This window comes from Sander vitreus, chromosome 6, assembly GCF_031162955.1.
Source record: "Sander vitreus isolate 19-12246 chromosome 6, sanVit1, whole genome shotgun sequence".
Taxonomy (NCBI): domain Eukaryota; kingdom Metazoa; phylum Chordata; class Actinopteri; order Perciformes; family Percidae; genus Sander; species Sander vitreus.
Window position 1 is genome coordinate 28,619,097 of NC_135860.1, and position 16,191 is coordinate 28,635,287.

At 41.2% G+C, this 16,191-nt stretch overlaps 1 protein-coding gene across 2 annotated transcripts in view; it reads left to right on the forward strand.

The window, feature by feature from the left end:
• cdk14 (cyclin dependent kinase 14) overlaps nucleotides 1-13,637 on the forward strand; it is a 247,150-nt gene extending 233,513 nt beyond the window's left edge. For both annotated transcript variants that reach the window (XM_078253608.1, XM_078253609.1), the window contains one exon: nucleotides 8,257-13,637. The gene's annotated coding sequence lies outside the window, so the exon portion shown is untranslated. The remainder of the gene's footprint in view (nucleotides 1-8,256) is intronic.
• The last annotated feature ends 2,554 nt before the right edge of the window (nucleotides 13,638-16,191 follow it).

A 16,191-nucleotide genomic window follows, 5' to 3' on the forward strand; every position in this document is an offset into this window, starting at 1 on the left:
TCAGAGCTTTGTAGGTGTGAATAAGAATGTGGATATCGTCTTCCTACATAGCTACAAGGCATAAAGGCCTACAGCTTCTTCACTGCTGCAGCTGCTGTATTGATTGTCTGCCATTGCCAGACCTTCCTCAAAAGTGCTACAGAGAAGGGTCTGGCTAGTCCACGCAGCATTCCTGGATGGGAGAAAAACGTGCTCTGGTTTATTGGCATTTCTTTAAACCGATCACAATCGTCTTGGCCGGCGCTCAGCGCCGGACGGAACAACGTTTGGATAGCTGTCTGGATTTACCCTGCAGAGATCAGAGGAGCAGTTAACTATAGTCCTTATTATTCCACCAGAGTTTAAAACCAAGGGGGTAAGCGAGCATCTGGAAAGCGTACCTCATATGGGGAGATTCTAGGCTAACAAGCCATCACCTTCCATTAGCATTCCATTGACTGCCATTCATTTTGGCGTCACTTTGACAGCAAATAACTTTACATCTGAAGCGTTTAAAGACTCTATTTGTCCATTATTTATTTCTAAAGAAACACGACAATGTATAAAAGGCTCCATTACCTTGTACCTCACGTTATGGCTCCATAGCAGACGTTTTTGTAAAAATAGGCTAACGATTGTGTCATAACCACGAGACTTACTGTCGCATAGTAGAGAAATTACGGTACAGTCAGGAGAAGCTCGCAGACAGTTTTGACTTACATTAACTGTTTAAGTTTAATTACTAATGTTAACTAGCGTTTTAGTTAGCAATAATTAGCCTGTGCCTATGTTATCTCCTTACATATAGCTACGCTCTCCGTCTCTGCAAGATTGGGAATGATTGAGATTTCTCTTGGCACAGCTACCAGAAGACTTCCAACTTTCAGACAGGTTGCTCACGTCACATCTATGTCTTCAAGCTCAGTTGGAGGCTGCTCAGTAACGCTCAGCCATCACCGGAAAAGTGACTTGACTGGTCTCTGTCGAAATATATGGCGTCGCTGTGTCTTTTACTGTCTATGTTTAAAACGGCAACACAAAGAAAGAGGAAAGTAACGGACATCCGACCGAAACTTAGCTACATGCAACGGAATTTCCGGCTGCACCGGAGCAATCCCGGAATTACGTCGTCGATATAGACTACTGATTTGGAGATTGTTCTATTCTCACGCAGTTTATCAGTTCTTTTTCACTTTTGTTCTTACTCTGTAATGGAAGTGACTTCAAATAAAGAAGTACTGTACAACACTCGAAATACAAAATACTTCAGTAAAAGTACATTAACAGATGTTTTTTTAAATACTCACAAAATTACAAGTAGAAAAAACGACTTTGTTGCAGTAACAAAAGTATTTGTTGCGTAGTTGCTTGATGAGAATTAGAGGGGTCACTGAGGCAGATAATTGCAGACGTCATTGCAGATGAGCTGCCATATAAACCCAAAGACCTCAATGCATGCAGGAATGTGTGCATAATAACTTGCACCTGCACTAGAAGAGCTAGGTCTCAGTGGGTTGAGACTGTGTAAGTGAGCGTGAGCAGGAGGGTGTTGGCTAGTATGTTAGCTTTACAGTTGCAAATGCTCCTCAGCTTGTATGTGGAGTGGATAGTTGTGAATGTTGGAGTGCATGGTTTCTATGTGTGCAGACTTTTTTGGGCAGTGTGATTCCAGCTATTAACTGCTGATTCTGAGAGATTTTGCTGCCAGGACATGGGGTAATAGGAAACACATGAATGTGCAGATGTGTGTGTGTGTGTGTGTGTGTGTGTGCGCACGCGTGTGTGCACGCGTGTGTACGTGTGCGTGTGTTTAGGTGTCTATGCATTCTTTAAAGGCTCATATTTAATGACTCTGGCCCAGACAACTGAGGCAAGAAAAGCAGAGAAGAAAGTGTTTGTGTTAGAGCAGAGAGAGCTGGCAAGTCTGTGGAGCTGAGCGCTCGTTTTCCCTTTTCCTACGATCTGCACTTCTATTTCACAGTCACATCACTGAGTAGCCATGTACAGATAGAAATACACAGGAGCCCCACGCTTTGCTAAACTTTTAAGACCTACAGTAGATGATTTTCATTCTATCCACTGTCTGTGTTGTGTCTGTATGTTTAATGTTATTGGGCCCCCTCCGAAAAGCTTTTAGTAGCTTATTTGGGGTTCCCCATATCACACGTCCCATACATATGATCATTGTACCGTCTGATAATTGTGTTTTAATGATACGATGTTGATGTGTGAATACACTCAACTGAACTGAACATAAAACATCATAAAACCATGTTAACTATGGTAGTTCATTCTTGCCATAGGAGTGGTTTTGGCGTGGAAATGGTCAAATAAAATAATCCCCAGTTGTTTTTACAGATTTTGACATCTTTAATCCAAAAACAATATTGCAGTCAGCCTTGGAAAAGCGAGTCAAAATCACTCATGTAGCTCCTGATAGCCTGTCATGTTCAGAAGTGAAGCCGCCACAACGTCCGCGGTGCCATTCAGAGATGGCGTGTCGAAGCTGTAAGCCGTTAGCATGAGGCAAAAACAACTTTCCCAGCTACAGCAGCAAAGTGTATAGGTCAACGGGGAGAGGCTCTGTGGAATCTGCTGCTCATGTGGCGTGAGGCCCCCCAAGGTGCACCGGCTGCTCCCCAACACATCACAAATCCTCCTGTTCATTCTCTGTTGAATCCCTACATTGAATATGTTTAAATGCACACTCTTATTCCACTATTATTCCGAATTTGACAATATTCCAAATTTGGTACGAGTCATGCAACAGCTTATTGTGTTTGGATATTCTGAATAAGGCCTTTTTTTTCCCAATTTAGCATTTTTTGATTAACGTGGGATATAGCGGTATCATTCAAGTTTTAGAAGCATTGTTACAGCGCATTCGGAATATGCGTCTCAATCTGGGTTTTTATATAATTCTAGCCTCTGTATTAACTAGTATCTACTAGACAAACGGTGACTTTCATCTTGATTGACGTTGGCAGTCGTAAAAGCCAACGAGCTGTGGAAAATCACCATGTTCAACTGTTAACTAGAGCGGTTACTGCCTGCTTCCGTTAATTAGCGGTACACTGTAGAGACAGAGGAGTGTTTGTCAGTTGGAGATGTGGCAGCTCAACACAGACTTGGCCACAACACTGCATTCCTCACAAAAATCACTGGAAACGTGGTACAGTCAAGTTTCAGTGGGATGTCTGAATAAAAATGTGGAAAAATATCTTCATGCAATTTAAGTCCAAATCCTCTATACACTCACATTTACTCACTCATATTTTACAAATACCAATTTACACTCATTTGTACACACACACACACACACACACACACATATACATACACATCATAAAGCAGTGTATTAAACCATCAACACCTTCTCAGCTCAGGGTGTTCACTGAGTGACATTTAAGGGCAGTCTGACTCAGTTCATTAAACAGGATCAGACATAACGGGACCTCCCTGCAGGAGTAGGGGTCAGGTGTCGGGACCCCTGGGCTTCGGGGGCAATGGTGGAAGGTGGGAGGAGGTGTGGGTCTGTCAGTCCGATTCGGTCAAGCTGGTTTGAGAAACAGTGTAGAGCCATGCAGCAAATGACTGAAACACTTTTTTTTACATTTTTCAGAAATTAGTTTACAGCAGAAAGACAATACCCAACACACCTGCTGTCCATTAGGGGCTTATTAAGTGCTGTTCCCTGATAGTGACTGTTCTTTGATCGATCAGAAATCAGGAATGAAAGCTGTGTGTTTGGGAGAGATGACGCATAACTCGTATGCATTCCACATATTTATTACTGCTTGCACCACATTGCTCCGCTCAGGTCCGGATAGGGAAGAGAACTCACGGTGAATGGATGGGTCCTAAAATACAGGGCTTTCAAGCGGGGTTCGTGTCCCGGAAGACGTTAAGGCGAAAACACAAGACTTTCACCCAGGAGACGGGTGTTCATGTCCTGGGAGTACTACTTAAGGGGGCCGCTGTTTTTAAATCCAAACCATGATGTTTTTATCTAATCTTAACTAGTCGTTTTAGTGCCAACACTTAACTGTCGTCGCTGCATGACGGTCACCTTTTGTCGGCTAAACTGAACTGTAACGGCCTCTGAAATGACACTAACCTCACAGTCACCTTTTCTCGGTTCATTTAACTGTAAAGACCGCAAAGCTTAACTGTCATGTGACTGGCCGGCGGTCGCTGTAATTTCGTAGGATATCATACGAATTGTTGTGAATACGTTGCATAAGTGAATATGGTAGGAGTAGGAGGGGCAAGGAGGCAGAGGACAAGAGAGCAGGGGGAGCTGCAACAGAAAGCAGAAGGAAGTTAAGATGGCTGAGTTTATGGGTTTGGGGTTGGACCAGTTCATGCAGTAGATTTCCTCTGATCTGGCCTATTATTTCGGGCTATGGTATTTGCTTCTAAAGGACATATCAGTCAAATTGTGCATTGCCGTGAACTTCCATGTTCATATGTCAGCATCCAGAGTTTGCCTTTAATACATTCTGTCCCATCTTACACATGAGACACACGCTCGACAGGAGTATTCTGTACTCTGTTGTTGACCCAAACAGCCAAAAACATGGCCGTAGTGTCTGTGACATCACCAACATGTTTTTGTAACTGTTCAGCAGCTGCAGTGTGGGCTTATACTGTAGTTGAAAATGTGTTTTCTTTTAGTGTAGTTGGTCATAATTAGCAAAAGCTCAGGAATGGATTGGGCCTTATTGTTAATATGATCTAATACAAAACTGCAGTAATCTGCCTAGCTTAGGACATCCATCAATTTTGTTGTGAGGAGAAAAGACAGTTTAAGACTAAAGGCTTTCTGGATTTCGGTCAGATACACAGCAGATGAACAAGACTACGCTGCTTACACATGATCTGTGGCAAAACCGCGAGGTAGTGGGGCGCAGAGCAAAGAGGCAAGGTGCAGCGCAGGAACGTCCCTGAATTATTTGCGCCTTGAAAGGTCCGCGCTGACGAGGTCACGGTTGACTTTGAGCGCAGCGCTACCATTGGTGTCTACCAGTTGAGCGGCACTGCTCTCCCCGTAGGAAAACAATGGAACGGCCAGCGCAGAGCGGTTTAGGCAACACATTCTCACTCCCGTCGCGTCAAAAAGCGACGCTCGACATTTGTCATTGAGGCAAAAAGTCTCCTTTAGCACGGAGTCTGGTGGGTTTAGCGAATTTCGTGGATGTTTTTATAGTTAAAAGAAAAAGGATCTTACTCTTTAACAGAAAGGGCGACCTCCTTAGAAGTCCTTTCCATGAATGGGTTTACCATCGTGGCATTTCATCCATCCTTCACAAACCACTGTACACGTACACGCAGAAAGACCAATACTGAGGAGAGCAAAGAAAGCTAAATGAGAACTCCAAAACTCCTCTCTTCAAGCCTCAGTATCTCCTCATGACTACATAAAACCCTGATTGAGACGCATATTCCGAATGCACTGTATACATGTCCAAAGGATGCTTCTAAAACCCGAAAGATACCGGCATATCACACGTCTTAATCAGAAAATGTTATATTCAGAATATCCAAACAGAATATGCTATTTACATGACCTGTATCAAACACACATTTGCTGACAGACAGAGAACACTACTTCTTTTGGAAATGAAGTAAATGTTTTTATCAAGGCAGATTTGTTTTTTTTTTAGCAAATCTTGAGCAGAAAGTTTGGGTTTTAGGGCAAACGATGACAGAAATGTGGAGGTATGTGTGTATATTAAATATCAGTCGTCAGGTTTTAGCCCAAAATCTTGTTATCTCTGTCAGGTTTAAAAAAAAATGCAAATCAGTGTACTTGGCTGCTTCTGTTAGTCTTTTTGTTTCCCTCTGTAACCCCCCCTTTCCTATTTGGTCCTCTTGTTATTGTCCTGTATCTGTCTGTCCCAACACAGTATTTTAAGGATTTCATTTTTGGGGGGGGGAGGGTGAGACTATCTCTGTTAAAAGGACAGCCAGCAGCTGGCCATGCCTGCCAAATCCTCCAAACAAAACCCACCCACCAGCTCCATCTGCTTCCCAAGTGGAACCCCCTGTCACAGACACACACACACACACACACACACACCTACTTGGTGCTCTTTGATTCTGAGACAACGGAAGCCTAAATCTGTCATTATTACATCAGATCCCTTTAAAACAATGAATCCCTTGTGCGCTTATACGATACAACTTTATTGTCAGTTTACACTGAAATTAATTTTGCGTTCCCGAGCAGCTCCGCTCGAAAGAAGAAATAAAGAGAAAAATACACACAAAGTTAGACAACGATTACACATAAAGTACACAGTAACAGCCATGACAAAGAAGCATGTTATATCATGATATGCTCGGATCCAGATCTTAATTGGCAGCACACTGATTTTGGTTTAGCAACAGCATAGACTGATGTATAAAAGAGTTTATATTTTTATTTTCATATCATATTTTGATCATTTGGCTGGGTAGACCTCGTCACAGGAGGGTGTGGTGGTGTACAGATTGGGCTGGACTGGCATCTCTCTCACTCCCCTGTTAGCTTTGGTGTCCATCTACTAGGGCAACAGAAAGGACTCCTTTATCATTCTTATTAGTACACAGTCACAAAGTCTGGTGACCTCACATAATAACGCCTGCCTTCAACCTAAGCAGAGGGCTAATTAGCCCGAACAACTGGTAACATTTGTGTGGGAGTTAAAGTGTCATTTAGTCAGTTAACCCTAACCCAATTAAAAAATGCCATAATTGACCAAATGACACTGAATGAACAGTCACCCCTTCAAATAAAGTGGTACCATAGGAAGTACCAGGAAATGAATTTTGAAGGAACAAAAGTGTAAAGTGGAGAGGACGTCAATGTTCCATAATATTTTATACTATCTATTTATTACTATCACACCAGGGTACAGAGCTGGGCGATATGGAGAAAATCATGTGTCAGGATATTTTTTAACCAAACATAATATTTCTGTTGCGACCGTATTGTAGGGTTGGCAGTTGGTGCTTTCACTAAATATTTACGCAATGAGATTTGTGTTAAGTAATCATCAGTAATGTGGAAATAATGACTAAGTGGGTAAAGGTAAATAATAGAACAACCAGAACAGTCTGGTAAGTTCAGTAAATCTTTACTGTAATGCAGCCTTTAAAACCAGAAAAAGACAACACCAAAATCTAAGATGATACAGTCTCACATCAAGATATCAATATCATTTTGATATATTGCCCAGCCCTACACCAGTGCATTAATACACCGCACAGTAATCTTAAAGTGCCCATATTATGAAAAAAATCACTTTTTCTGGGATTTGGGGTGTTATTTTGTGTCTCTGGTGCTTCCACACGTATACAAACTTTGAAAAAAACAAGCTTTGAGTGAGATACGGTTTCTGAATGTGTCCTCCCTTCAGTCTCCGGGTGAGCTGTTCAAAATCTGCACGGCTTTCTACGTAACTAGCCGAGACGAGGGGCCTAGGGGGCTAACTGTTAGCATGATAGCACTAGCATGCTAGCTCATTCTCAATGTCAAAACACTGCTACAACACACACAAATTCACAAATTGTATAGAACTACTTCCATGTCCCCTGTTCTGCAGGTATTCCACACAAAGTTGGAAGTGCGCCCTCCTTTAGAAGAAGTCTCCCGGCTAATCCTGCCTTGGTCAGGCCAAAGTTGGAGAAACAGCTAGCTAGCTCATGTGATCCTTACCTAGCTACTGCGCATGTGTGACTGCCAACAAAGATGTTACAGCAGTGAGAGGTCTCACTCTGTAGCTACAACAGAGACCTGAACACAGGGTGAAAAGAGGAGCTGCAGCAATGTGTAGTACAACAAAAAGATGGTGTTTTTTGAAAATTAAACCATGTAAACCTATTCTGATACCGTCTCAAATTACAATTATGAACCTGAAAATGAGCATAATATGGACACTTTAACCTGTGTCACACACCAACCGGGGAGGATAATGACCGTAATACTCCCCTAACAGAGGCGTCCTGCTGTAACCTTTGTGGCTGTGGATTTTCTTGTTGTCCAACATTATCTTCCTGGTAAGGTTGTGATGGAGAAAAAACTCAGAGGGGTTTAATCTGGACACTCTAATGCATAATCCAATTAAAATATAAAGAAAATAAAATATCTAATAAACTTGGACCCATGCGCTCATGACTGACACAACAAACTGTGGATTTCAAGCTGCGAGGAAATATAAAATGTGATTGTGATGTGATTGGTTGCACTGTGTCACTGACACGCTGTGTGTTCTGTCTCTGTGTGTGTTTCAGGTGGCTGTTGTAAAAAAAAAAACGATGAAGACAAAGATGGTGAGATGGAGGATCCAAACGAATGGAAGAGCCCCAGTTCTCTTTATTTATTACCTTCACAATGTGTGTTTGTGTGTGTGTGTGTGTGTGTGTGTGTGTGTGTGTGTGTGTGCGTGTGTGTGTGTGTGCGCAAGAGAGTTAGCATTGAGTATAGATAGGAATGCATGTGTGTATTTGTGAACGGTACCTAAGATTTCAGGCTATCATTTGCAAATCAAATTTTGTTTACTTTTTATAAGGTTCCAATAACTCGTATATATCATTGTCACAGTATAAACAAAAGGACGATACTATTGTTTTGTGTTTTGTGTTTGTAACTAGCCTCCTATTTAAGAATGTATATTTGTATGTATGATATACTCATCTAGAAACTATATAATGGACAATTTTAATATTGCTTCATCTTCTCACCGCTACACTGCTCACGCCAAGACACATAACTCAACACACGCATACAGGAGACATGCATACAAGCAAAAACACATCTTTGAAACAAAAGCAAAGAAGAAAATGAATCCTAAAGAGTAAGTTTTCCATGTCTTTCTCATTTGTGATTTTGCAGACAATAATAATAATATTAATAATAATAATGGAGGGCTATCAGGTGGTGTAACACATCCTCTGGCAGCCATTCTGGAGGTCCTCAGTTCTTTGGTAGCTAAGACCAGCTGATGTTTTAAATGTACAATTCTGCTGACTCAGCAGTCTTTAAGACATGGTTAATATGCATCTAGTTTAAAGGTGAACTTACTATTTAATGACTAGTTTCTGGGCTAAAATATGATAGCTTGTTAGCTGACTGCGGTATTTGTCAGGTAACTGTCACCATTTTGGTATCAACAGATAATTCAAACACTAAAGCCTATATCTACAGTAGGAGGCGGTAGTAAATAGATGTCAGTAGCTGTAAATGAACAGATTGATCTTTGTCAGATATTTCTCCTTCTCTCCTTGTTTGCCAGTGTTAAAGTTACATATTAGGAAATGCATTTTTCACAGCCTTATTTTTTGTAGTTTTGACCATCATTTCCCGTCAGTTACGGGAATATGTTTTACTCACAAACAGCATTGATTCAGGGACTGCGTAAAGACTGCGTGTCAAGAACTATGTGCCGAAAGTGCACAACGGGTTGTTGAGATTTGGGAGTGACACCCTTCTTTGCATATGTTTGCAGAAACGTTTACGTGCATCTCTGTAGAAACTTTATTCCAGCTCTAGCCTCGCTGCCATTTCCCCCAGTGGCCAACATAGGTACTGCAACAGGACCTATCCCCTTTGCTCTAGTCTCGCATTGCCAGAACTATCTCCACAGCGCTTTGGAGGAAGGTCTGGCTACATCACACACACATTCTGGGATAGAAGTAAAAAATGCTCTGGGTTGCTTGCATTTCTTTAAACCAATCACAATCGCTAAGCTCCGGACGCAGCGGCGGTGCCTCAGTTAAAATATTAAATGAAGTTAACTGTTGACACAATACAAGTGATCTATTTGAATTAGCTGATACATGGTTAAACCTCATCAGCTCTTACTTCGTCCACAGCAATCCCACCAATCAGTCCCAAAACCTCCCAGGTAAATCTTTACAATCATTCTCTGAAAGAACCAAGCAGGCCTGCCTTATTGTACCATCCAAATTTTCCTTGACATTTTCAGCGTGTAGCTCGATAGCTTGAAGTTTGTTGTTGTCTTCCGAAGCGAAAGGGATTTTGAGAACGGCAACACACAGAGAGCAAATATCCTGCGCTTAAGCCAGGCACCAGATGTCAGCCTTTGTCCTGGAAATGTACTTCTGTTGACCCAGCCTACCTGTGGTCTAGAAGGCATTTTCCCTGCTGAACACGATTATACATCTGTAAAATGGTTGATAAGGTCAATAATTATTCTTTGTATTATGAGATTTTCAACCATGAAGCTAGAAAAGCTATTTGTATGCATGACATAATCTTAGTGTGAAGTCTCTGAGACTGGCCACTGGGCTCAAGGAAGGACACTAACGAGCAAGCACACCGGGCTACACAATACACATAAACATATTTGCAATACAATGTAATGAATGATTATAGTGGACTTTTCAATATTTGCAATGCAACATAAGGTTTTGTGAGTAAAATGTTATCATAATCCAAAAGAATGATGGCCAAATCTGCAAAAGTAAGACCCTGCTTATATAAAAATGCTAGTCTTAGGATTCCCTTACATTTTCCCATGGACCTCCATAATGGAATCAGACCTGACTCATATGGGTTTTTTGTTGCAACTGAAAAGCCTCTCTAACATAAATTATCTCTGCTGGAGATGTTAAAGGTGCACACATAAGACGACAGGGACAACACCAACCTGTGTGCAATACTGTAACTACTGTGTGTGTGTGTGTGTGTGTGTGTGTGTGTGTGTGTGTTAAATTAAATAAACATGGGCAATAGATAAGCATTGGGGCTTCCATCCATGCACATGAGCTAATGTACAAAAAGAGAAACACCAAGTCAATAGGCTGTGTGGCCTATTGTTGGATCCAGCCCACGACAATCGTCCCTTACACTTTATCTGATACCAACAAAAGGTCTGCAATATTTTATTAGAAACAGATAGTCTATGTCAATAACTTTTTGTCAAGCTCATGACATGACACGTAAGGATGAGTGCTTTTCAGGGTGTGGTAGTGTGTGTGCAGTATGTGTACTGCAGGTGGCGATAAACTTTGATCAGTCCCTTCCAACCCGTTCTCTCCCCCAACTCGTCAAATACTGATGCTTGGTCAGTGTCTCTCAGCGTCAGATACCGACGCTAAAATCCCCCCTTTAGCGTCTGTATGGAACGCACCGGGCAGAGCAGCAGCTCGACCGCGTGGCTGTAAGATGACGTAGTATTAAGAGAGACAACGGTAGAGAGTAGTATGAAAGACTGAGACTCCTCGTGAGGAGGCAGGTTGGAGTGGGGGGGGTTGATGGGTCAAACAACACAGGACTTTCATCCAGGAGACCGGGGTTCATGTCCCACGTGTCACTGAAACGTACATTTTGTAACCCCACCCACCATCTTTTCCTAAACCTAACTGTCCCGTTCTTGTGATGCATTACGCAAATGTACGTTCCGACCAAGAGCATCATGAAGTGATACCAAGAGTCCCGACCAAGTGCGTCAACAACAAACGCCAAAGACACCTGACCAAGATTCGCTTTCTGACGCGGTGGGAGTGAGAATGCGTTGGTCCCTTCACCACCAACATGTGCTCTTATGCAGAGACTTCCCCTAAATGTGTGCCCCTCAACATCCTACACGTTATAAATGTTTTGCAACTTTTTATGACAATATGACGAAGGTCAGATATATAGCGTAGTATCATCAGCAAAGATGTTTATACTGTTTTATGGCTTTCTTTGGATGTTTTGTGTGAAAATATCTGAATATTACAGCTTAGATGTATGGTGATAATAGTTGTGAAGTACTATCAATACAATGGCTTCTTCCTTATCAATCAGTTGAAGTCGACTGGAACAATAATATTGGCCCTGCACTGTTGATTAGCCCAAGAGATGAGGCTGCAAATGTGACGTCATGGAGAATTGGAAACTGTGGATACTTATCATGTCGCTCCATGGCTTATCACACACACTTACTCACATTTATAATATAGATGTCTTGCCTGCTAGGATAACCTTCCCGCACCCATCCAGTCCTATCAGCTACAGTACGGTAAAAGCCTGCAGCCTGCCCCTCCTCCAGCTGGTATCTGCTTTGCAGTCTGTCACATTCAAGAATAGGTTTGGAATTTTTAATTGTCTATCTCAATACATCCCTAACCAAATCTCTTTACCCCAACTCCTAATATTTGCATCACAGGCGATTTTCTGGAAATTTGGTTAATTTTTGCTACATTTGGATGAAAAGTTGGCTTGGGACTGCTAAATATTAGTTTTGGCTGAACTTTGGAATGAATTTTTCCACAGAACAAGGACTGTGGATTTTCCCCCTATCGTTTACAGTGTAGCCACTTGAGTTGAGATAGACTTGAACATTTCTGAACCTATCCTTTAAATGAGGAAAATCATTAAAGAAGAATTGGAGTCTTATAGTGCTTTGGTATTTTACCAAGACTGTGTTCCAGTCTAGCTTCTTCGACCATAGAGGGTAGTGGCTCTGAGGCAAAATAAATGATTATGGGCTAGACTCTCCCAAATAGTGTTTTGAAAATTCACTTTAAAGAAAAATCAGTTTGCCCTACATTCCAGCCTGTATGGTCCCTTTTATGCACTTGCTTTGCCCCTAATGATAAATATATATGAACCAGCCATTCTTACAAATGTAAATATCATCCCCCGTTTTGAATCTTAACCACAGATTGAGGAGAGCTCATAGAAATGCTGTACTTGAAGTTATCTTGCAGCTTTTCAGTGTCATCCCCAGGCTGTGATTGTGCAGCAGAGAAAAGGAGTGGAAAGGGGGTGGGTAATGCCAGTAAAGTGCTGTGACAGAAGAGGGTTAATACCATGGAGCTGTGCTACGATTGCCCAGCCACGTGTGGCTTTAAGGGATTGCAGGCAGTATTAGCAGCTGAATAATTATTTCTGGCATGTTTCTCCTCGTGGCACACATCGCTTTGTTTGCCCATCGACACTTTTTTTTTATTTCCGTGGAGTTCGGCAGCCTGCAGTCTTGTACAAAAACTTATATTTTTGAGTCCTGGGTGGACAGAGTTCCTGAAGGCACTCTTTGTTCAAACTTGAATGTTCTTCGTATATTTCAAATAAAGTCCAGTGAAGGACAGACTTGGTGGAATTGCACATTTAGCACTGTGACAGGAAAAATGAGAAATAATATCAGCAGAAGAAGAAGAAATGTCAAAAGGTGGAAATTTATTAGACTGTGACATAGTGATGCTTCCACAATGTTGTATACAGGGTTGCAATGGTCCCCTTAATACTATCAAAGAGAAATCATATATGAATAACCATATATGATAAATATAAAGGGCATCTATTTTTGGCATTCTTTATTGTGTGGACAGAAGTGGCATCGGTAGGAAAAATAGGTTGGATCCAAGGTGCATCCTCGCTGTGCTAAACAATGAATCTGTGTTTTGCAACTTTTTCCAACAAAGCTTCTCTTGCGTTTTCTTTTTCCTTTTTGAATGCTGCACTGAAAGTACGTCATTTTCACAAGTGGTTTCGGAAAAACAGATGTGTCAGTCACTTCGTCAAGTGAAACAATATAGTATACAGTAGATTAGCTGTTGCATTATTTGTTACGACCTGTATGTAATGTTATTATGGAAGATGTAATGTCCTTCTGTAAATGTTGTTTAATGTTGTTTTACCTGAAATAAAATTTAATAATGCTTCAGATGTGTCTATGGAGCTCGGACTTTGTTTCTGCTCTCCGTCGAGTGCCTGTGGCGGTTAGGGCTGGGTACCATTCAAATATTTTCGATACTGGTACCAATACCGTGACTTTGATAGCAGTTCCTTAAAGGTCTATTGTAAAAAGTGAGATTTCCATGTCTCTTTTGATTATAAAGCAGGTTGAGGTGCTATATAAATACTGTAAAAGTATCAAAAAACTTAATCTACAGAGAAATGCACACAGCCCGTATTCAGAAACTGTCTTTAAACGAGCCGTCAGGACTTCTGTACGTTGTGATGTCACAACTATACTATATATAGGTAGAACATGCCGCTACAATGACGTTTCAGTCATTCCCCGGCTGCATTGGCAGTGCGGAAACTCCGAGAGCGCATATGCGGGAGACCCGGAAACGCTGACCAATCAGAGCAGACTGGGCTTTTTCAGGAGGGGGGTCTTAAAGAGACAGGCGCTAAAATGGAGCGTTTCAGACAGAGGGTGAATACAGGTATATTTAGACATTATGAGAAAATGTTTTGTTTTTTTTAACATTAAAACATGTAAATATGTTTTAGTAGAAACCCAAAATACAAGTTTAAACCTGAAAAGGAGCATGATATGGGACCTTTAACAATATTTTTTCGATACCAATTTCATAAAAATCCATTTTAACAAAAAGGAATTACAACATTACGGCACAAATCTTTGTATTTATTTTCCAACTCCTACTACATGAGCCGTCTATGTGTAACGTAGAGTTTTTCCTGCGTGTCTCTACGATGTGTAAAGTTAGACAGCCAATCACAGACATTATTAGATCTTGTTAGAAGCGTGCGGCATGCTGATTGGCTCACTGACACTGATAAGATTTACTCCTTAGGGATTAAAATTTGGTATTGAATGACGAGGCATTTTTTGATGCTAGATACCTTAGGGCAGGGGTCATCAACTACATTTTTCCAAAGGCCAGAATTTTTCTAAGCAGACACACTTTCAAATAAAGAAAATAAAATGTATTTATACCTAATACGCCTATCCTTGTTTGATATTTTCACTTTCTTACTAAATTGGTGGAAAACGCTTGCAGGAAGAAAGGCCTGTTGTCAGTTCAGTAACGCTAAACCTGTGTGCCTCATTTGCAGTGGCATCATCATCCAGAATGAAGAACTAGAACATGACGATGATGTCATTCACGTGTATATTAAGTAGCCATGTGGTCTTATAATACATCCATAGATTTACCACTCCAGCAGGGACGATAGTTTGTTCAGCCAGCAGCTAAGTTTACAAGAACTTGTCCAAATTTCAATATGGGGGTATGCAGGATGTCCCCCTCAAAAAAATTGACAAGCCACTCCCCAAAAGAGGTTACCGTTCAGGGGGCTGAGAACATGTATACATCCTTCTTACCTGTAAATATGTTTCCTAGTGATTTCAGAAACCCCTATAGTGGACCGTACCATCTTAACCTTGCAGCGCAAGTCTCTGTCAGTACCCGATCCGTACCGCCTGTAAGATCCGTTCTGCGCATGCACATAATTACGTAGTAGAAAACTAACAATGTCCCTGTGCGATGTGTACCACGCATGCGTTGAAACACTTTACAACCAAACATCACAACTTTTTAATGAAATCTTTATTATACAATAGTCATAGCTACAAACAATCGAGACTTGTCACTGATCCAAAACCGTGTAGTGACGTCGTTGTTGTGTTGTTTATGTTAATGTTTTTACTTCGTCTTGACTAATAACCATAGACTGTCTATTATTAATGCGATGAAGTGTAAACGTACATAAGTGTCCTTTTGAAGACGGGATGACAGCTCTTCCAGCCACCACTGCTGTATACCACTATAGTAGCTACATGCTAATGGCAGTAAACATGTCATCTTAGCTGGCAATGTTGTTAAATTCTCCCCAATATGGGTCACATTCCTGCTGAAACATGTCCGATTGTGTAGTGTTTGGTTCAGAAGCCTTTATCTGCGATTTTTGACGTTAGAAAGTGCTGCTTCGTTCCTCTACAATCTAACATTAGCATACTCATAGCTAACTATTGTAGCTGCATGCTAACGCGACATAGCGGAGCATATATAGCTAGCTATATATGTACGTATGTAGCAGGACTTTGTACCGTAAAAAAATCACCAATAAAGGCTTCTAAACCAAATACTAAACAAATACCAATACAGTAAAGTGACCGGAATTTGGGGTGAAATATCCAGCATTGAGCTACATAATAGTTTGCTAGGAGTTAGCTGGTCTCTCACAGAGATCTCATTTGTAGCCCTGTTTTTACCTGATACTTTCATCGAAGTACAAACACATGAAGTGAGAGGTATACACATGCTTAAACTTTATTTAAAGCATGATTAACCTGAAGCAGAACGGAGTCATGACTTAAAACACCAAAACAAGGCTTCTAGCTCAGGCTAGCTAGCGTTAGCAAATTACCTTCAAAGTTGCAAAGAAATGATGAAACGTAAAATTTGAAGCCTTTATTTAAATTTGCTACATGGTGTTGTACTGGATGGCCGGACGACCCTCCGTAT